Source organism: Oncorhynchus mykiss, chromosome 24, assembly GCF_013265735.2.
Source record: "Oncorhynchus mykiss isolate Arlee chromosome 24, USDA_OmykA_1.1, whole genome shotgun sequence".
Classification (NCBI taxonomy): domain Eukaryota; kingdom Metazoa; phylum Chordata; class Actinopteri; order Salmoniformes; family Salmonidae; genus Oncorhynchus; species Oncorhynchus mykiss.
In genome coordinates this window covers 23,928,722-23,953,332 of record NC_048588.1, presented here as the reverse complement: position 1 = coordinate 23,953,332, position 24,611 = coordinate 23,928,722, and the positions used below count along the sequence as shown (strand labels likewise).

At 39.5% G+C, this 24,611-nt stretch overlaps 1 pseudogene; it reads right to left on the bottom strand.

The window, feature by feature from the left end:
* Nucleotides 1-770: 770 nt before the first annotated feature.
* LOC118944003 lies at nucleotides 771-17,016 on the bottom strand (annotated as a pseudogene).
* Between the last annotated feature and the right edge of the window lie 7,595 nt (nucleotides 17,017-24,611).

Sequence of the window (24,611 nt, the reverse complement as noted above, 5' to 3'; positions counted from 1 at the left end):
TAAAAGGTAATTTTGGAAATGGAAACTTTGAGAATTTACACTTGATTATTTAAAATTGTACATATTTTTCTGATTCTTCATGACTGTGCCCATGTTTTCCATGCATTTCTAGTGGATAGACCATATGGTTCAGGAGAAAACAGCCTTATTCATTAAACAAACATCTTATCAACAATGATGGCATTTGAAAGCAAATATGAAAGTATTTAACTATTGAGATAGACAACTGAAACCACTTCGGACCCCATAAAAATATAACAAAGATATATAAAACATAAAGAAAGTTAAGAATATAAAGGATATTCCATGTTGAAATCTTCATAAAAATATAACAAAGATATATAAAACATAAAGAAAGTTAAGAATATAAAGGATATTCCATGTTGAAATCTTCATAAAAAGCAGCGACGATATTCACTAAATTGTTAAGTTATATTTAGGTTCATATTTGACAGTTTTGGGATTCTATTTTTCATATAAAGGTGGCAGGTAGCCTAGCAGTTAATAAGAGCGTTGGGCCAGAAACCTGAAATCCCAGAGCCGACTAGGTGAAAAATCTTGTCGATGTGTCCTTGAGGAAGGCACCTCTGGATAAGAGCGTCTGCTAGAATTACAAAAATATTACAAACATAGTTTATATCTTCAGCATTTTTCTTCATCTTACATTTTATTGAAGAATCCCCAAATTCTTGATTATTGGTACTTTTCCGGGAATGTTCCCTCTCTTTGCACAACCCCAATAAGTTCAATTTCATTGAGAGTTGAGATGATCAGAGGGGCAGAGTTCCACTACGTTTACCAGGGCAGAAGTATGGATAGAGTGGTGCACCAGCGGTGTAATCATCTCCATTCCTCAGTGACAGAATCTAGTATCCATTCTCAGGGCTCAGTGTAATCCTTCCCTTCCTGTTGATAGACTCTCTGGCCACTCATATAGACCAGTCAGTTTTCCCCTTAACCTCCAACTCATAGTAGAATCTCCCTGAAGAGAATCCCTCCTTTCCCAGGACACAAAGAGTAGTTTCAAACCTTGCTAGTTTGTCAGGAAGATGTTGTTTTATATCTCCAAGTCTTACTTGTTTCCTGTCCTCAGACAGGACAAGTTTGCAGTTTGCCGTATCAGGGTCCAGAGTCACATCCACTGCATACTGCTGCATCCTCTGGTGCTCAGAATTACACAATGACTTATGTAAAGTCTTCACTGTATCTAACAGCTGGGGCTTGATTCTCAGAGTCTCTGCGAGCTGACACAGAGCTCTCCTCAAGTTTCCTACACACAGCTTAGTGTGAATACTGATCTGAGACCAGTCCATGGTGGGAGGAAAACTGCAGAGGGATGCAGAGCTCTGGAGAAGGTGGAGGTGGTCTTCAGTGTTTGAGAGCTTCTCCAGCTCAGTGCGATTTCCTGCTACAACCCCCAAATGAGCCTTTCAGCCCACCTCTCTTCTGCTTTCTTCTCCTCCTCAACCACCTCCATGTAGTCGGTCTGGCTTTTCTGAAAGCTTTACACCAGATCAGAGAAGAGTTGAATGGTTTTTGCTTTCTCTCTCTCTGTGTGTATTTGTTTCTGAGATCTACTCAGTGTTTCATCTCCTGAATCTTCTGCAGTCGCTCCTGGATCAGATGCTGCACTTGTGCCTCTGTCTTCCCCAGCTGAGCCTTCCTCTCTTCACACTCTTCCTCTATAGGGACATTGTGGTGATATTTGTGGTCTGTCTCAGTGCAGAACTGGCAGACACACATCTGGTCAGTCCTACAGAACACCTCCAGGAATTTGTTGTGCTTTTTACATGTCCTGTCTTCTTCCAGGTTGTCCACAGGGTCAATCAGCGTGTGTCTCTTTAGGGCTGGGGCTATCTGATGAGGCTGCATGTGAGTCTCACAGAAAGAGGTCAGACCCACCAGGCAGGACTTGCAGGCCTTGAGCTTTGTCCCAGTTCGACAGGTTTGGTAGGACGTTGTGCTTGGCTGACGGGAGATTTCTCTTGGACTACATGCATGACTTGATCAGCCATGTCAGCAATGAAAGTATTGACAAAGAGATTTGGTCTCCTATAAAACCTTAGTTTACACAGTGGACACAGGCAGTGGTCAGTGGACTGTCATTTCTCTTTTCTTATTTGAGCTGTTCTTGCCATAGTATGGACTTGGACTTTTACCAAATAGGGCTATCTTCTGTATACCCCCCTACCTTGTAACAACAAAAATGATTGGCTCAAACACAACTTCTTCAGGATTGGTGGGTCCCCTGCGGGATAGTTGAGCTAATGTAGGCTAATGTGATTAGCATGAGGTTGTAAGTGACAAGAACATTTCCCAGGACATAGACATATCTGATATTGGCAGAAAGCTTAAATTCTTGCTAATCTAACTGCATTGTCCAATTTACAGTAGCTATTACAGTGAACGAATACCATGCTATTGTTTGAAGAGAGTGCGCAGTTTTGAACATAAAAAGTTATTAACTATAATTTTACAATGTAGAAAATAGTAAAAATAATGAAAAACCCTTGAATGAGTAGGTGTTCTAAAACGTTTGATGGTAGTGTATGTGCATGCATTAAGCTTAAAGGGATATTTTACAAAAAAACTTTTAAATAAACATTTTAGTGTTTATTTAATTTGCCTTGTCATCACAGTTCTTGCTCTATTCTGAAAGTGCTTTATCTTCAAAATGTAACTGCTGACATGCAAAACTTTTTGGATGTGTTAACAATTGTTTAATGAACAAAACACTAATAAATAGTTTTTGAGTAAAATATACATTTAAGATATATTTTCTTCTTAGCCTTTCTTGGCCACTGTAGGGAGAGAAAGCAAGAAAATATAATCTCTCCATCATTTACTCACTTGTGTGTGTTGTTAACTCGATCCTGTCCTTAGATCTTTTCTTTGAAGAACAAAAAGAGAAAACTGTTATTAAACTGTTATTAAACCTATGTTTATCCTTTGTTATGTTTTAATTTTTCAGAGTAAATAACTCACGGACACAAGAGAAGCTTAACCAAGTTTAATTCTTCCCAAAGGGTCATTACAGCTGTAATTCAGACCAATAGATGGCATCCCCCGTGGTGGTATTCATACCCCACTTTGGGTGAAGTTTCCTCCTTATCTCTAAACATTGCATCATTCTTGCTAAGCAGGGAAATAAGTGATATGAGCCTTCAATGGTTTCTATCCTTAGTAGTACTGTCACGTGCAATTGTTTTCTCTGCACTCAGCCCCTCCCAAGCTTCATTTTGGCACCCTGCATGTCTCCTTTGTAACTAATGTTCCTATACTCTGAGTATAACAATGTTCAAAGATTACCCCAGAATCCAACACCTTCAAAGATAATGGAAAGCAATTATAATGATATCACATAACCTCAAATTAAGCAGCTCAAAAGCTTAACTCACATGCCTGTCAGTGAACATAGTTATGAGTCAGACAAGAACATTTTCTACAGGACCTGACAAGGGTTAACTCCTGGCCTCAGTCATAGTACCAGGAGGAGCAGAGGAGCAAAGGCCAGTAACACATACTCTGCTGCCTCTCTCCCTGTGGACATGTGCGAGCACAACAGCATCTAGAAAATCATTGAACATTCTGAGGATGAAAGAGGAGCAAGGAATGGTGTGGTCATCTATGGTATATAATCGGTGCTACGTTATTAGCTGTATTGGAAATGTACAATCCAATGTCAATATCAAACATTTCATGGAAGTTTAATTAGGTCAAAGTGAATTACAAAGTAGGCTAGTAGTGGCACCCCACCCTTACGTGCAGTAAATCATTGGAATAATCATTAGATTCAATGTAATTCCCCCCTACTAAGAAATGTGTATCTGTTCAGCCTTTTAGTCTCTGAATATTTTGCTAATAATCTCAATTCCAGAGCATTAAGACTTGTATCTCCCTTACCAACTTTAAACATATGCTATCTGAGCAGCTAACCGATCACTGCAGCTGTACATAGTCCATCGGTAAATAGCCCACACAATTTACCTACCTCATCCCATACTGTTTTTATTTATTTACTTTTCTGCTCTTTTGCACACCAGTATCTCTACCTGCACATGACCATCTGATCATTTATCACATAATCTGCTAAATTGTAATTATTCGGCTACCTACTCATGCCTTTTGCACACAATGTATATAGACTCTCTTTTTTCTACTGTGTTATTGACTTGTTTATTGTTTACTCCATGTGTAACTCTGTGTTGTTGTCTGTTCACACTGCTATGCTTCATCTTGGCCAGGTCGCAGATGTAAATGAGAACTTGTTCTCAACTAGCCTACCTGGTTAAATAAAGGTGAAATATTTTTTTTAATTAAAATTTAAAAAACATCCATATTTCAAGTGGCCAGTGGCATGTACCAGGACGACGGTGCTTCTCGAGCCCAAAATTAAGAAAATCTGTGCAAAATGTAAGGAGATCCCAACGCAGTTTTGTGATGACATAGGCAACAGAAAAAAATCTAATCTGTGGATTGTAGCTGTGCAATTATTATAGCTCATTTAACCATCAACGGATGCACACAGGTGATCGATGTAGATGAAGACAAGGTAGGCTGAACAGCATAAGATTTTCAGAAGCAACAATGACTCAATGTACCTCTTATGTAAACATAAAATCCTTGAAAGTTATGATCATAGGCGACGCATCCATAAGGCTAGTGGAAGCCTTCCCTAAAGCAAATTGAATTAAATTGACAAAATTATACAATCAATCAATCAAATGTATTTTATATAGCCCTTCGTACATCAGCTGATATCTCAAAGTGCTGTACAGAAACCCAGCCTAAAACCCCAAACAGCAAGCAATGCAGGTGAAGAAGCACGGTGGCTAGGAAAAACTCCCTAGAAAAGCCAAAACCTAGGAAGAAACCTAGAGAGGAACCAGGCTATGTGGGGTGGCCAGTCCTCTTCTGGCTGTGCCGGGTGGAGATTATAACAAAACAAAAAAAAGCTGTCCTTGAAATGGTCTTGATATGTTCTTCAAAAGAGAGATCAGGGTCCAGAGTAACGCCGAGGTCCTTCACAGTTTTATTTGAGACGACTGTACAACCATTAAGATTAATTGTCAGATTCAACAGAAGATCTCTTTGTTTCTTGGGACCTAGAACAAGCATCTCTGTTTTGTCCGAGTTTAAAGGTAGAAAGTTTGCAGCCATCCACTTCCTTATGTCTGAAACACATTCTTCTAGCAAGGGCAATTTTGGGGCTTCACCATGTTTAATTGAAATGTACAGCTGTGTGTCATCCGCATAGCAGTGAAAGTTAACATTATGTTTTCGAATAACATCCCCAAGAGGTAAAATATATAGTGAAAACAATAGTGGTCCTAAAACGGAACCTTGAGGAACACCGAAATTTACAGTTGATTTGTCAGAGGACAGACCATTCACAGAGACAAACTGATATCTTTCCGACAGATAAGATCTAAACCAGGCCAGAACTTGTCCGTGTAGACCAATTTGGGTTTCCAATCTCTCCAAAAGAATGTGGTGATCGATGGTATCAAAAGCAGCACTAAGGTCTAGGAGCACGAGGACAGATGCAGAGCCTCGGTCCGATGCCATTAAAATGTCATTTACCACCTTCACAAGTGCCGTCTCAGTGCTATGATGGGGTCTAAAACCAGACTGAAGCATTTCGTATACATTGTTTGTCTTCAGGAAGGCAGTGAGTTGTTGCGCAACAGCCTTTTCTAAAATTTTTGAGAGGAATGGAAGATTCGATATAGGCCGATAGTTTTTTATATTTTCTGGGTCAAGGTTTGGCTTTTTCAAGAGAGGCTTTATTACTGCCACTTTTAGTGAGTTTGGTACACATCCGGTGGATAGAGAGCCGTTTATTATGTTCAACATAGGAGGGCCAAGCACAGGAAGCAGCTCTTTCAGTAGTTTAGTTGGAATAGGGTCCAGTATGCAGCTTGAAGGTTTAGAGGCCATGATTATTTTCATCATTGTGTCAAGAGATATAGTACTAAAACACTTGAGTGTCTCTCTTGATCCTAGGTCCTGGCAGAGTTGTGCAGACTCAGGACAACTGAGCTTTGAAGGAATACGCAGATTTAAGGAAGAGTCCGTAATTTGCTTTCTAATAATCATAATCTTTTCCTCAAAGAAGTTCATGAATTTATCACTGCTAAAGTGAAAGTCATCCTCTCTTGGGGAATGCTGCTTTTTAGTTAGCTTTGCGACAGTATCAAAAAGGAATTTCGGATTGTTCTTATTTTCCTCAATTAAGTTAGAAAAATAGGATGATCGAGCAGCAGTAAGGGCTCTTCGGTACTGCACAGTACTGTCTTTCCAAGCTAGTCGGAAGACTTCCAGTTTGGTGTGGCGCCATTTCCGTTCCAATTTTCTGGAAGCTTGCTTCAGAGCTCGGGTATTTTCTGTGTACCAGGGAGCTAGTTTCTTATGAGAAATGTTTTTAGTTTTTAGGGGTGCAACTGCATCTAGGGTATTGCGCAAGGTTAAGTTGAGTTCCTCAGTTAGGTGGTTAACTGATTTTTGTCCTCTGGCGTCCTTGGGTAGGCAGAAGGAGTCTGGAAGGACATCAAGGAATCTTTGTGTTGTCTGTGAATTTATAGCACGACTTTTGATGATCCTTGGTTGGGGTCTGAGCAGATTATTTGTTGCAATTGCAAACGTAATAAAATGGTGGTCCGATAGTCCAGGATTATGAGGAAAAACATTAAGATCCACAACATTTATTCCATGGGACAAAACTAGGTCCAGCGTATGACTGTGACAGTGAGTGGGTCCAGAGACATGTTGGACAAAACCCACTGAGTCGATTAGACTACTATTAGACTACTCCTGTCTATCCAAAAATAAATAAAAGCATTCAAAATAGTCTACTAAAGCATGATTTGGCCACAAAGGATCATTATCTTGGATTGTTTTAAATCACATTGCCTACAGTCAGAAGGAAAGGCAGCATGAGCAACTTGGGCAGCGGGCGCTGAAAATAACTAATACATTATTTTTGAGTTGCAACTGTCAGTGGGAAGTAGAGGCCCAGCCAGGCATCTCACAATATTTCAAAATACAATTGCGGGAAAACAAATGGTTGCTGGAAAGAGAAGACAATGAAAAGACTCTAATCTGTCTTTTCGTTATACATTTTCTCAACTTCATTGAGCAAACAACAGTGTAGCCTACCTTATTGGCACCAGCAGAGAGCATCAGCAATATCCCAGGTGAGTGTGCACTCTGCATATTCACTCTTTTTCATTGTCAGTGGTGATTTTAGCATGTCAATCTTGGTGGGGTAAAAAAAAATGTGGGATGCATGCCAGCAAAGCCACTACACAGCACAGCACAGCACTAAACAATACATGAATTGCACAATAACGGTGACAAACGGTGCTGTTAGGGCCTACATAAAGCTGTCCCAACAGCAGAGTCCCAACAGCAGGACCAACACCTTACCACTGCTACTCCTGGCTATCAGCGGAGCCTTGTCTGGCAGAGAAACAGTTCATTCAGCCTCATTTACTGCCTTTAAAAAAACATAGCTGTTATGGCTGACTTGATTAAACAAATGGGGTTTCTACTGACAGTTGATATACACAAACTATGGCATACGGGGATGACAAGCAGGTAAGAGGCAAGCTGTAATTTTGAATAAGACATCAATGAGCAAGCAGGGACAGACGTAGTCAATATAACTATTTGTTCAGCACTTTTGAAATGTACAGCGACAGAATTCAGAACATGGGCCGTTCTTACAGTATTCTCCCTGTACACCAAGTCAGAGCCGTAGGATAAATAAAGAGGGACTATACACAGACAATGAAAGCTCTTACAATATTAGATGATTACATTTCTTTAAAACAGGTTATAGGCTAAATGTGCACCACCAAGTCAGAACAGTAGGCAAAATTAAGAGAGTAAAATAGACCAAATTATTAAGGTGAGGCACAAGGGCTACTAACAGCTTACTACACAACATACACTTAGTATTACTTTCTTAGCTACAGTAACATATCTCCATGGCACATTACATCATTTATACAGCAGCATACAAGACGTGTTTGGACTTACCTTGTTGTGCTGTGCTCACTTGAACAGGAAGGTGGGGAGGTGGTCCTTCGTGGGCAAATTTTGTCATCAAACTTTGTCATCAAAGTCTGGCATTCTCTGGCAACACACTTCCTCTCCCAGACGCCCACATGGATGTGTGTTTGATAACACACACACACCTCGCTCCCCTTCTTGGCTTCCATGGCAACCCCCACGGGAACCTTTTACCAATAAAATCTTTCCCCCACGGGAACCACACCTGTTGGCATTCTCACAAACATTGATTCAATAATATATTGAACTTTTCTTGCAGCACAGGTATATAAAACTTGTTTAAGGCCTTGCTCACAATTCATTCTGTGGCAGCACAATGACCAAACGATATACTATATGTGAGGCTCTTGATCACATCTTTGATCATGACATTGGTGAGGAGGAGAGAGTCCTTGTTAAACTTTGACACAAAGCAGTCTGTGATAAATTGCACGATATGTTTAATCTGAGTATTTGTTATAGATAAAACAAGCCATACATTATGCTTTTTTAACTCAAAAACGAGTTGCATGAGCTCAGGTCAATGAGGCCTACAGGCCATAACTGGCAAATAGAAGTTCAAAGGTGGTAAAAAGATCAAAAACAACATTAGGTGAAACATATGTATTATTATTGATTTATAATTAGCTATATAAAAGGTGGCTCTACAAAATATTGACTTTGGGGGGGTGAATAGTTATGCACACTCAAGTTTTCAGTTTTTTGGTCTTATTTCTTGTTTGTTTCACAATAAAAAATATTTTGCATCTTCAAAGTGGTAAGCATGTTGTGTAAATCAAATGATACTAACCCCCAAAAAATCCATTTCAATTCCAGGTTGTAAGACAACAAAATAGGAAAAATGCCAAGAGGGGTGAATACTTTTGCAAGCCACTATATATAATGTTAATGAGTTTATTGTCATTTTTTAAATCTTACATGACATATCTTTATGTTGATTGATGAGCCACAGAGTAGTAATTTATTAGAATAGCTGACTGAAGATGTTTTTCCAACAGTACAGACAGACATTATCACACCACTGGCAATGGGTTGGAATAAGAGGAAGTTCACTAACATGTATTTTATGTTGGCAAATTGTTGCCAATTTTATGTTGGGGGGTTTAATCATCTTTAAAAAAAAATGTTTAGCTGTATCTGCTTTCTCATTCATGTTTATCTATTTCTACATGTCTGAAGGTACGTTAGGTTCTGAACAAATAGAGCAAAAACTGAAACGGACAACCAGAAAAAGTTCAAACCAAGTTTATTCTACCCACAAACATATATTTATACCATCTGAGTAGACGGAGTTGCCACCTTGCATGTCTAAGATAAACACTCCTTCTCTGTTGTTAGTCAGAAACACAGTATGTTCCTCTCACTGGTATTGTCATGGCCTGCCTAAGTCTAGGACCCCCATAGGTGTGGAAGTGTGTGTGTATGGGATAGGACAGTAGTCAGATGGTTTTCGGGGTGGGCCCCTATGGTCCCCCTCCCAGCAGTGTCTTCTCTCTTCAACTGCTGATCATATCTCCAGTTGAGTTCCACATCCCTCATTGTCCTAGTTCCTCAGCAACTGGCCTGCAGTATCAGGAATTTAAACTAGACTGCTCCCCTTTGTCTTCTTCCTTAGAAATATCAATATTCAGCAACAGAATATTCACTTTCTGCCCTTCCCCTTGTCTCACTCAGTAATTTTCCATACCCAAAGTTCCTATTCACCCTTCATTTACCCTTCATTCACCCTTCATTAACCTATACATTTATTATACAAGTAAAGTAATCAATACATTCTAATATGATGACAGGAATAAGCATATTTCAAGACAGAATTCAACAGGTAGAAAAGTGAATGTTTCTCTGTCTCTCAACTTCATAATTGCATTGATGTCAGTGGAGTCATGTTTGTAACTTGCCACAGCCACACTTCAGGATAGTCAGACAGGGCATCTCCAGAAGAAGATTGAGGGGCTTTACCTCAGTGTGAAACAGAGGAAACACTACCTCTACCGTTTGACAGGTAAGGTCCAACAATAATATGGCCTCAAACACATTATTTATCAAACAGTAAAACTGATTTGTGAAAGAAAATGCATTAGTCATTCACACAGACCATGTTAATGGTCAAATGTAGGCACGCCCTATGTTATTAATTGATCTAATGCAACACATTTCATTAAACTGAGAAATCATGTGACCATAAACAGAAATTAGTTGATTGCTTTGTACTCTCTTTGTTTGTGCCTCTATAGTAGCTCTATAACTTATAGTCATGTAATATATCTGAATATACAGTCCATCTTATCACCCTTTTTTATTCAGACGGCAACAACAGGAGGCATCAGATTCTGAGAAAAATTGTTGAGGACAAAGCAGCCTTGACAGCTTCCATTGTTCAACCTCACGAGCACCAGGCAGAGTTTAGTCTCCCCACAATGGATGCGCTGCTCAATACTGACAACTTTGTGTGGCCATGGGAGAGACTTGGCACCAGTAAGTATAAGTATATGATTGCAGAAGGTATCTATTGTGATTAAATGTTTACCTTCAGCGTAGGCTGCAGTCATTGCTGTTGTTCTGTTATACACCTCTGTAAGTTTACATCTCACAGGCAACAGCCATCTTGCCATTAAAAAGGCAATCTTCGGCAGACTGATGTTGGTGAACAGACTGCAGGAGGAAGAGAGGATCCTGGTGCAGGAGATGAAGAGGCACTGGGGAGCCTACAAAGAGCAGTGGGAACTCTGGAGGCACTGTCCATACAGCTGCAAGATCAGAGTGAGTTGAGGTTTATACTATTTTTGGACTTAACTTTTTGTCTTGCTTTACAAATACCCTTCCTACTATTTTGTGTAATGAAATTGTTCATAATTTACTGCTTTACATGTGACTTTTAGGCAATGCAGTAGAGTTGTCAGAGGGAGGGAGGAATGGCCTTCTCTTCCTCCTGAAGAGAAGATTGAGTGAACTGACACAAGACCAAGACAACACCAGGAACACCTACCAAAAGCTGATTCTGGGAGAAGGGGCTATTTTGAATGACTCTGATGTAAATGAAACCTCAGATGAAGATAGAAGTCCTATTGCTGAGAGCTCAGATAGCGACTGCTATGCTTTCTGAAATCATACACCACCCCGGACTCTTTCTCTCGGACTCTCTCTCTCATGAAGGAGAGGAAGAAGGCCGCCACCACCTCCCTTGGGAGCAGCCTGGTCTCCTGACATTGACCCCTGACACCTCACCTTCTGAACCCATCCAGGGAAATGTAATTTGCCTGATGATGCACTAGTGGAGAAGGAATGTGTCATTTCAGCGCAATTGTTGCCATGTTTCCTCTCCTCACCTCCGTTTCTTCTGATCCTAGACTATGGCGACATCATCAGCAACTCAGTCTGTTGGTTAAGAACCTCTTTACTGTGGAATGTGGTTGTTCTTCATGATTTAAAAATAATGTTTTTGTATTATCTATGCTGCCTTGATTGGGATTTTTGTGTAATTGTGAGTTGCAAATTAGTCCTTGGTCTCAATAGGACTGCTAAAATAAATAAATAAATGTCTTAATAAATTAATACATTAAGCACTAACAGCTCTGAGTGTGTTTCAATCGTTTACACAGTATGAATGAATTATTTTGATATAATAAAACGTGTTGGTGCAGCATGCTGCAAGCCATTGCTGCCCCTTGCAACATTCTAAGTACAACATCATCTTTGTAATCTGATATTGAGTGGAATGTACTGTTGCCCAACCCATACATTTCAGCAGTACATTGTACCCTACACCATCATTTCAAATGGAATGTGTCCTGTTAAAGCTTACTGCATGATGGAGGACAATAACGTAGTATGCCTATTTACAGCAGCATATGATTTAATAGTTATTTTACCTAAATTAATTGATGTCATTTATTATATTCATGGTACAAAAAAACGGAATTTGACCGTATACAGTTCACAAACTATAGCCTACTAAGATAGGCACCTGGCACAATGCTGATTGATATAGGTGAGCAGTGGATTGGTCTGAACAACTTTAGTAGCCCTAGTGATTGTATTGTGAGGAATGAGAAAACAATCATCAAAAGTGATGGGAATATTGCATTTTGAAAATCAAATACTTATAATTGAATATGTAGGCAAGTTCCCACATCAGTGGACCTGTGTGAGGGGTGTCATGAAGAAACAGAGCGTTTTGAAAGGGCTGATACAGTGTTTCACTATTTAGGCCGTGCAGGGCTCCTGTTACCATTTTTAACAGGGAACAACTTATTGGGTTATAGCTTATTATATTGCCAACTGACCTTCAAATAGGCTACACAATACAGGGCTATTATAGGCCTATGTGATAATGAGGCCATCTTCATTGAGGAGTTAATTACAGGCCTATAATAGGCTAAGTATAGCTATAGATTAAAATACATATAGGCCTACTTGTATATCATCATGGTTTATATGCTGTATATATAGCCTACCATGCTACTATGTTTATTACCTTACGTGCATTCTTTCTGTAGGCTTCTTTCTGTAAGCTACCACTGCATCATATTGACATGCTGCATGATTTTTACAGGTGCATTTATCTGCTTGGGTACGATACTGTCTACGATACTGGTTCCCAATTGGGAATCAACCCTCCCACGTTCAGCTGAAACGGTGGCGCATGGAACACAAAAATATTCTTAAAAATATTTAACCTCCACACATTAACAAGTCCAATAGCTCAAATGAAAGATAAACACCTTGTTCATCTAGCCAAAAAGTCAGATTTCTAAAATGTTTTACGGCGAAAACATAGCACATATATATGTAAAACCACCACCAGACACAGCTCATTTGAATAGCCAAAACATGCAATCAACAAACGCAGGATTAAAAAATAAATCGCTCACTAACCTTTTGAAAATCTTCATCAGATGACAGTAATATGACATGTTACACAGTACATATTTATTTTTTTCAATAATATGCCATTTATATCCATAAATGTCCATTTACAGTGAGTTCACCTTCAGAAATTACTCAAAAATGCCCGCAGGAAATCTATGTAGCGCGGCAAGATAACGTAAATAGACATCATAAACTTTGACTAAATATACATGTTCTACATATAGTTAGAAAGATACACTGCTTCTTTATGCAACCGCTGTGTTAGATTTATTTTTAACGTTACAGAAATCGCACACTATTCCATATGCTGAGACAGCGCTCAGTTCCAAGCTACATTTCCACGTAATGTTGGAGTCAACAGAAACACAGATTTAAGCATAAATATTCCCTTACCTTCGATGGTCTTCGTTCAGAATGTTCTGGAAGGCTTCATACTTACCCAATACATTGTTTGGTTTCAAGTCTTGCGTCTTTGTATTAGCTACTGCTAATAACATCAGCTGAAATGCACCCAAAACGTCCTCTGGTCCCGAAAAGTTGCGCATCAAAACTTCAAAATTACTTATTTGCATATATTAGCAATTTTTGACAGATTTTTTTTCCAGTTTACTAGGGGTACCCAATCTCTCCAAAGGGGGCGTATGTCTGCCATATCCTTAACAGGTTGGGATGTGTTTTCTGAAGGTGAAAGCCAAATCATGGCAAAGCTGCTCTATTTGGATAGGAAGTGAGAATTCAGTGCATAATTGTCTTGCTTATCAGAAATATGCTGTGCCGAAAACCATGGCAAAATAGGTGCGGTTATGGCCATTATGCGAAGAATGGGTATCGTGGTTGAATGGCCATATAAAGGGTGTAGAATGTTTAAATAATATATTTCCGAGGTTCTCAAGGCTCCAATATCAATATAAAACATTTTTTTATGAACATTTACATACATACACTTGTTTTCTTCCATGAAGCGCTATACACCCTAGAAAACCTATTTTAACAAACCATGTCTGGTCATGGAATCCCCAAAAGTGTGTTTTTTTTGTAGCTCTGACTTGTGGCTTGGCACAAAATATATTTGGGATAAATCATGCAATCCCATACCCCTGGTGGCCATGGGGTGCTCAGTAGCGCCCCCCAAAGGTGCAACTTCTCCAAACTGGAATGACTCGTAAGTCAAAAACAGATGAACCTATCCTGACATTATTTGACATGAAGGTTTACTAAGGGACCCTAATTAAATCATGAGGCTCCCACATTTCAGGTTTAAATCTGCAGAACTGAAAGACACACTTTTAAAAGTGTTATGTAATGTAATGTAGGGTTTAATGAAGGCACATATACATTTACAGGCATATCATAATGATATTGAATAATGTATTGATACGAATCCGATCAGGGTTAGAAAAATAAACTACAAAATGTCGCCATATTTTTCATTCACAACTTATCTGGTTTAGGGAAGAAAATGTGTCATTATTTTTACATACATTTTTTCAGAAAAAACGGATATTACATAAGCAAACGTCAATGTGATTCAAATTCAAGACCGATGCAGCTCCAATAATTTATGAATACTATCAAAAAAGTAATAATACAATGTATTAACGTAATGTATTTTAGTCGTTGCCTCAAACGTTTGAGTCGACTTTCACTGTCATTGCTGTTACATTAATAAACAACTAAGATAACGTGCTGTACTATAGAGGTAACAGCCCAGACTCGCATTGTGTACAGTGGAGACAAAGAAAATAGTCATTGACATGTACCTTTGCACTTATTCGGTTTCTGTCTTTTCTGGCACTCTGCAGTGTCAGTGTCCTCCTCCATGGTCACAATGGACCCCTGCATCTCTTCCACTGTGAACTTCAACCTGAATGAACAGACATGATTGGTAGTGAAACTCTTAGATGGCACATACACATTATTTGCTGGTCCAAATTCACCCCCTAACCCTCCTCCTTGGCCCTGACTTAACCCTTAGATTTTTCTGAAGGGTCTGGATATGTCACGCCCTGACCATAGAGAGCCTTTTTATTCTCTATTTCGGTTAGGTCGGGGTGTGACTAGGGTGGGTGATCAAGTGCATTTATTTCTATGTTGGCCTGGTTATGGTTCCCAATCAGAGGCAGCTGTTTATCGTTGTTTCTGATTGGGGATCATATTAAGGCAGCCATTTCCCCACTGTGTTTTGTGGTATCTTGTTTTTTGTGTAGTTGCCTGTGAGCACTGCATTTGCTGCACGTTTCGTTTGCTGTTTATTGTTTTTGTACATTTCACAAGTAAAGATGTGGAACCCAGATCACGCTGCATGTTGGTCTGAGTATATGTCCAACGACAATTGTGACAGGATAGGTATAATCAGGAAAGTGGTGGAGCTTACACCTTACACATATACAACCATCTAACGGTTAGGGCCAAGGGAAAGAGTTAGGGAGTGAAGTGGGAACGGCTAAATTCACTATGGGTAAATCGCAAATCACACAGGGAGCCTTATTTATACGTGCGTGAACAAGCATGTTTAGGCTGGAAAAGGATTTGCATGGGATTCAATGAGAGAATACAGACAGTGGTATCATAAGTATATAGAGGGCCAAATTAGAAGCTATTTTTCTCACGCCGCAATGCTTGTAAAACGAGCTGGGACATTCTCTGAAAATAGACAGTTTGTGCATTGTTACCGAGTCTGAAATTGTGAAGTACAGGTTAGTATTTTCCGCCATGAGTCTTGTTCTAGAGGCAGCTCTGCAAAGTGGTCACTAGTTGGCAAAGCCACAAAGCCATACAATTAGATTTTAAACCTAACCACAATGCTAACCCTAATGCCTGACCCTAACCCTAAATTTAGTGAAATTAATTTTTACAATATAGCTAGCTGGCATATCTAGAGGGAAATCACTCAATTCTGCCTCCAGGACAACTGTGATGACAAATGTCAACACGCTTGTGAAGTTAATCTAAAAAGTGTCTCTTTAGTGTAAATAAGTTTAATTTCAAGCCAACATTATGTATAGACTAGTGCTTATGAAGCAATGTATGAATGCCACGTTATTCTACATTTATAAACTTGACTGTGTCCTCCAATGTGACCACAGTCACCTTCTCCACCTCCTCCATCATCACGTCCCCCCCTCAACTGCCTCCTCCATGGTGACCACGGTCACCTTCTCCGTCTCCCCATCACCAAGGGCCCATCCTCAACGGCCTCCTCCATGGTTGAACCTTTATGGTTGAAAATTGCTATTATTTTATAATACTTTTATTGCATCAAATGGTTGTTTTATGCAACAGAATAGAGTATGTTGTTAACTATTGTGTGTGTGTTCTACTGAGGATGGGCCTCTGGGAGATAACACTGACAGAGGAGATTTATGATGTCTTTTGGGTGATTAAACCTAAAGAGCATTCCAGAGCATTAGTTAATGTTTCTGTTCTATACCGTACCAGGGAGAGATGGTTCCAGTTTGGAGTCGGAGGGCCAGACACTGGTCTCTCTATACAATAGAAACTGTTGACACATCAGATACTGTCTGCTATGTATTATAGGTATCTTTCATACAGATCTTAACCTTGTGATCCATTCTATATATCTGTTGTTCGTCATGTAGGTTGAAAGGGGTGTATCTTGGCTATAAAAGACTTTTGGACTTTTGTCTCGTGGCTCTCAACCAATCATCTGAGCGTGAATCGCCGACCAGCCATGACCAGCCATCATTATCGTAGCACACCCCATCGATGTGTGCATTGCATTGACCTGCTCCCTTATTAATAAGTGATTAAAAATGTAGTTTAAGTATAACTCTGACTTGTGTGATAAGTGTGTCTCTCCTCATTTGATAGTAAAGAAATTAACCACCACACCCCGGTCACCTTCTCTGCCTCCTCTATCCCCATGAGCCCCTCCTCAACGAACTCCTCCATGGGGATGATGGTCACCTGCTCCGCCATCACCATGGGCCCTTCCTCAGCTGCCTTCTCTATGGTGACCGCAGTCACCTTCTCTACCCACTCCATCACCATGGGCCCTTCCTCAGCTGCCTTCTCTATGGTGACCACAGTCACCTTCTCTACCCACTCCATCACCACTGGCCCTTCCTCAGCTGCCTCCTCCTGGTTGGCTGACTTACAAGCCGATGCTGAAAACAATGCATACTATTAAGTAATAGACTTTTGTGGTGGAAAGAAAATGTCATATTTCATTACTATACAATTACAAATGTACAAAATTACAAATGACATATACAACAGTATTTGCAATGTTTCAAATAATTTGATTACAAATGTGACTGGGGCCTTGAAGAAACTTTTTAGGCTACTAATTTTCAATAACCGCGTATGACCACAAAAGCCTGTGTACGACCAGGTACAGTAAAATAATGTGGTTGAAATGCCCCTGGCTATATGCCTACATCATTTAAAATCTACATACATCATATGAATTTGAATTACTAGTGATGCCGCTGTAATTCTGGGAAAAATAAAAAGGCTAAAATGACAAACACAGGTCCATAACTATAGAAGGAGATTCTGGCACTCTCCTGATGCTTACGGTATTACAACAAAGATGTCATTTGAGAATCGATTGTTCATTCATTTGAACGGCAATTTAACAAATTTAAGGGTGGTTCACACCAAAAAATAGATACCACTTCAGCCAATATTCGCTCACTATAGATTTGATAACGTTTTAGTGCCTTTGTTAAAGGTGAGTACATGATCCACTCCAAAAACATGTGAGAATGCCAACCAACTGTTAATCAACTGTCAACTGTCATTTACACCTGTGTCAAGGATTAGAATAAAAATATATATATTTTTTAAATACCCAATTCTAACATTTAATCCAATCCGATTGCCGAAATCTGATTAGAAACATTTTGAAAAACTTGGACCTGTTGATTATTATCATTTACGCCTGTGTCTCACTCTAGATAACTGATGTCTGAAACCAGACATATGCTGATGAAGGTGGACAACAAAACATTTGTGTTAGTTTATTCCCTTGCTTGCTGAAAAGAAAAACGAAAGAGGAAGCTGGGAAGTTTTAGATATTTTGTATGCAAACCACCCCTCATTCGTTGTATATTGGTTTAACACACCAACATTTTGAGTATTAAGCGCGATGGTACTTAAAAACATGCTTTATTTCAGAAAAATACTTTACTTATGCGCTGCTTATCCGGCTAGTGTAACGTCATTGGTCATAAACTAAGTAAAGAACATTTGTGTTCATCTGCATCCATCCCTTATGGCACGTTATTGGGGTATTCCCTTTTAGAGTCATATGAAGTAGTTAGTATTTTACAATGTTCTCATTGCAATATGACATTATGTTGCACAAAACATTAAGAACACCTTCCTAAAATTGAGTTGCACTTGCACCCCCCCCCCTTATTTGCCCTCAGGGCAGCCTCAATTTGTTGGGCCATGGACTCTAAAAGGTGTCAAAAGCATTCCACAGGGATGCTGGCCCATGTTGACTCCATTGCTTCCCACAGTTGTCAAGTTGGCTGGATGCCCTTTGGGTGGTGGCCCTTCTTGATACACAAGGGAAACCGTTAAGTGTGAAAAACCCAACACCGTTGCAGTTCTTGACACACTCAAACCGGTGCGCCTGGCACCCACTACCATACCCCATTCAAAGGCAAATATTTTGTCTTGCTCATTCACCCTATGAATTGAACACATACACAATATATGTCTCAATAGTCTCAAGGCTTCAAAATCCTTTAACCTGTCTCCTCCCCTTCATCTACACCGATTGGAGTGGATTTAACAAGTGACATCAAAAAGGAATCATAGCTTTGGATTCACCTGGTCAGTCTATGTCATGGAAAGAGCAGGTGTTTATAATGTTTTTTTACACTCAGTATATATCAATCAAGTATACTTAGAGTAGAGTAACTTCTCAAATAAAAATAAATAAATAAACTAGCTACAGTATCACAGATCTGATTATGATACAAAATATAATTGTTATTATACATTTATATGCAGAGTAATATATGCAGAGTAATTGTTTAGTCTTAAATTTGGTGTGGAATACAACATAAATTGATTCATTATATGGTCAGTTCCAGTACTACAGAATAATGGGAGATTGAGTTTCACAGTCCATCACTCACAGTCCGCCACTTAAATCACGAGTCTGAAATAAATAAATAATTTTCTAAATAAATAATAATTTTCTAAATAAATAATAATTTTACATACATGATAACAACAGCGAGTACATTTTTAAACAGCTAAGTAGAAGGCCTACAAACTCCCGGGAACCAACAAGCTAACATTACATTACAACAACAATGTTGGCCAGAGAAAATAAAGATCACTTCCAGTATACAACAAGATAAAGCAATACACATAACTGATTAAAATTAAATAATTGTCTGGAATTTTGCCGGCCGAAATACATAAACTTCTAGATTATTGGTAATTTCTTATCTGATAACTTACCTCGCTTTCACTATTAGTACATACAAATATTGTGCTAATTTGTACATATAGTACATAATTAAGTAGAGACCGGGTTGCAACCTGCAGTTAGACTGATTCCTTTTAAACCACTCATTGTTGAATTTGTGATTTCCAACTTGTTGTGTAATGTTAATGTCCAATGGCCGATGAGCACCGATACGTTTTATCTATACTTTCTCTTCATTATTTCTCTTCATATGACAAGGATTAAAAAGGATTTGCCAGTAGTTGTCGACTTGATTAATGATGATGACTGGTAGCTAAAATTTTGAAAGTATGATGTTGACATGATCAGTCCATTCAAAGCTACTGCAGTTATTAAGTGATTTGAAGTAATTTTATCTGTGGCCAATGACCTTGAGCCTTCTTGGATGGGCACTTCTAATGTAACTATATGGCAGCACCCAAGGGGCTTGAATTTTCAAGCTCTACCCTTAGACTTGGCGGGACGTAGTGTCCCCATGAGTGACAGAACACTGAGCCAATCACGGCGCAACTAGAGAACATTACCAACCCCTACGCTCCATATTTTCTGCTGGCTGCCCCACCACCACGGAAAGCACTGAGCTAGGCTGAAACACCTGCATTATGGAGCTGCCTTACTCAAGAAAGCAAAAAAGAGACCATGTTGGTATGAGGCGTTATTAACTCAATTATATATATTTTTTTCTTTACATTATTTGCAAACTGATAAATGACACGTATTATTGCAAAAATATCATGCACAAGCACCCCCCAAAACATTTTTTTTTGCCAAAATTGTGAGGCTCAATACAGGTGGGACCACTGCAAATAAAATAATAATGTCCTCACACACAAATCCATCAGGTGTAGTCTAACGTCTGAGTTTTAGGGTTCGCACTGTACTCGGTATTTGATGACTAGGTGAGGCCAGATTTACTGGTTCAATCAACTGGACCATACACAATACATGTTGTACCAAATTCAATCCACAAGAGGGCGGCATATACATGGCAGAGGAAAGACCACTGGCTTACATGTCTGTCAAACTAGTTGAAATGTAGTCAGTATGAAAGGTCACTATTTAGTTCTGTTCAAATAGCTCTATCCAGTGGCAACCCGTCATTCAGGGAAAGTGGGGCTTGCCAGTTTTGCATGTTATTTTGGCATTAATACGTGTCACATATCAGTTTGCAAACTATGTACAAATAAAGACATAATTGAGTTAATAAAGCCGCATACAAACATGGTCTCTTCTTTGCTTTCCTGTGTAAGGCAGCTCCAAAACGCAGGTGTTTCAGCCTAGCTCAGGGCTTTCTGTGGTGGTGGGGCAGCCATCAGAAAATATGGAACGTAGGGCTTGGTAATGTTCTCTAGTTGCGCCGTGATTGGCTCAGTGTTCTGTCACTCATGGGGACACTATGTCATCGCAAAATCTATTGGAAGAGCTCGAAAATTCAAGCCCTTTGGGTGCTGCCAGAGTTTCACTAGAAGTGCCCATCCAAGAAGGCTCAAGGTCATTGGCCACAGATAAATTACATAAAATCACATTATATTTACTGTAGCGTTGATTGGACTGATCATGTCAACATAATACTTTTCATACTAGCAAGCTAGCAGTCATCATCATTAATCAAATTGACAATCTACTGGCAAATCCAAGTCGGGAACTCGGGCCTCTTTCTAGAGCGCCGACCTGAAGATCACTTACGTCATGATTCAACCTTATTTTTTTCAGAGTTCCCAGTTGTCTTGAAAGCACCATAAATGCAAAGAATTACAGAATTTGATGACAAAATTATCCCACGCAGGACCGCCGCGCCACCTTCCTGTTCAAGTGAGCACAGCACAACAAGAAGAGTCCAAAAATGTATTGTATGCTGCTGAAAAAATGATGTAATATGCCGGGGAGATATATGGGTATATCCTATAGCTCCTCCCACCATACTGTAGCTAAGAAAGTAATACTAATAAGTAATAAGTAATAAGTAATAGTAGTACGTTGTATAGTAAGCTGTTAGTAGCCCATGTGCCTCACCCTAATTAGTTGGTCCCTTTTCCCCTCATAACTTAGTCTACTGTTCTGATTTGGTGGTGAACATTTAGGCTATAGCCTGTTTTAGAGAAATGCCATCATCAAATATTGTAAGAGCTTTCATTGTCTGCTTATATGCCCCCTTTATTTATCCTACGGTTCTGACTTGGTGTACAGGTAGAATACTGTAAGAATGGCCAATGTTCTGAATTCTGTCACTGTCAATTTCAAAAGTGCTGAACAAATAGTTATATTGACTATGTCTGTCCTAGCTCGCTCACTAATGTCTTAATCGAAATTACGGATTGCCTCTTATCCGCTCATCGTCCCCTTATGCCATAGTTTGTACATCGCAATTGTCAGTTGAAATCACATTAATTTAAGCAAGTCAGCCATATCAGCTATGTTTTTTTTAAAGACAGTAAATGAGGCTGAATGAACTGTTTCTTTGCCAGACAAGGTTCCGCTGATAGCGAGGTGTATCAGTGTTAAAGTGTTGGGACTGCTGTTGGGACAGCTTTATATAGGCCCGAACAGTTTGTGTGCCCCGTTTGGCACCGTTTTAGTGCAACTTATGTATTGTTCGGTGTTGTGTTGTGTAGTGTAGTGGCTTTGCCGGCATGCCTCAAAGGAAATTGGGGGAAGTTTGCCCAACTAAGATTTACATGCTAAAATCACCACTGGGCCTATTGTAAAAGCATACAAGCAATTCTATCCAAGCATATATTGTTAAATTTCAGATTTTTCTTCAATTGTCTTTCTACTTCCTCTAAGGCACTCACATCTTTAGTCTCCAGGAATCAACACCTGGACAGAAGATCTGTAATTGAGCTCCAGTAGACAAAGGCTGTTAAAGCTGTTGAGGTTATGAATGGAACGGAGTCAAACGTGTTTTCCATATGTTTGATGTGTTTGATACAGTTCCATTTATTCCATTCCAGCCATTACAATGAGCCAGTTCTCCTATAGCTCCTCCCACCAGCCTCCCCTGGTTTTAACATATGGATATCCCTAACCTCATAAACGGATGAGCAATCATTTCTCCATTAAAATTCACATCCATCTCAATTTGCAAGCCAATGCATTTACGCTTTCTAGTGCAGTACATAATGTAATGTATCAACCTTTGAGCACATTTGAATTAATGAGCATTGAAAGAGATCAAAAGAGCACGTGTCAATTGTATTATAATAGTAGAATTACAATGCTTGTTAGACTTGTTTGCAGTAAAGAGGTCGATTTGCCAACTTCAGACAGGAATTATCATGCTTTGCTTGTTACTTTTATAGTTCCCAGACCTCAGTGAAAGTCCACCTGTGAACGCCAGAGGACAGTATTATCAGAAGTGTCCACAAGTAACTATCTGACAATGAGATTTGGCCTCCTGCCCACCTGAGCTGACTGTTGGTCTTATCAACGAGGTGGTCGAACAGCTTAACTCGTCCCTCTCTGTGACCATCAGAAGAATCATTTCAGGACGGTTCTCCCCTAAAGTTCTTCAAAGAACCTTAGGGTTCTTGGCACTGAAAATGCCCCCCAAGAGGTTTTTCCAATAACCTCATAGGTGGGGTTCATCGAGGAACCTCCTTAGTTGGTGGGGGTTCTTGCTGCCTAACAGCCCAACTGAAAGACTTCGATTTGAATTTGAAAGGACAGCAGGTGTAGGCACTTAACTTTACAAATGAAAAGTTCTCCTCAATTTAAGGTAAGGTTTGTCCCTTGTATGATCGAAATGTATATTGTTTTATGATTATACAATATATCTTTTCATATTTGTGCAAGTCTTTCTAAAACAGAAAATGGACACAATTCAATGTATACCAATCAACAAAAAGGTAAGAATATGTTGATGGCCAGCTTATTATTGGGTGCAGATGCCTGAACTGCTCACTTTTGTGTCTGTTTCTGCAGGTATACAAATGTATTTCAATTGGTTTTGGTATGTTATAAAGATCACATATACCATCCTCCTACCAATCCATGGTACCTTGCCATCCCAAATAAAATGCATGAACGTTTGATCCAGTGAATTAAAAAAAGATTTTGGAATAAAAATGGGTAAACATTGAAATAAATATAACAATTTGGGCAACGCATTCATTTTAATGACATTAATCCTTCCAATAAGAGAAAGAGGTAGCGAATTCCAAAAAGTAAAAGATTGTTTCACACTGTCTGCTAGAGCAACAAAGTGTTCCTGAAACAAATTTTAATATTTCCTTGTCACTTTAACTCCCAAGAAGGTGAATTGATCCCGGACAAGAACTTGAGAACTTGTAAAAGAGCAGCCTTATTTACAGGAAAAAGCTCACTCTTGCCTAGATTCAGCTTGTACCCTGAGATTGATCCAAACTTTTTAAGAACAGATAAGGCACGTGGCAATGAGATATCAGGGTTAGAGATAAACAAAAGGAGGTCGTCAGCATATAGCCAGACTTTCTGCTCTAAGCCCGTCCTGATTATTCCTTGAATGGCATCATTAGAGCGTAGTGCAATGGCGAGAGGCTCGTTTGCCAAAGCAAACAACAAGGGGGAGAGTGGACAACCCTGTCTTGATCCGCGGTGCAAGGGAAAATAGTCAGAGGACAAGTTGTTAGTCCGTACCGAAGCCATGGGGGAAAAATAAAGAATCTTTATCCACGCAATGAATTTGGGGCCAAAGCCAAATCTATAAAGGGCAGCTATTAGGTAAACCCACTCCACACTGTCAAAAGCTTTTTCCGCATTAAGTGAGACCACCACCTCCGGGTCCCCTCACGCTGGGGAGTACAATATATTCATAAGGCGCCTAATATTGAAAAACAAATGCCTATTTCTCACAAAGCCAGTCTGGTAAGAGTGTATTACTTGGTGCAACGAGCCTTCCATACGGATGGCTAGGATAAGCTTGGCTAGGATAAGCTTGGCTAGGATTTTGTAATCACAGTTTAAAAGCGAGATTGGGCGATAGGATCCACATTCCAGGGGGTCTTTGTTTTTCTTTAATAGTATTGAAATTGAAGCCTGATAAAGACTAGGCGGTAGCTTTGAGGTATTATGGCACTCTGCAAATAGTCGAGACAAGAATGCGCAAAGCAGACCAGAAAACATCCTGTAAAATTTGGTTGGAAAACCATCCGTACCCGGTGATTTACCACTTTTCATTGAGGACACTGCTGTTGCAATCTCCGAAGGTATAAATTCTTCTTCTAGACAGTCATGG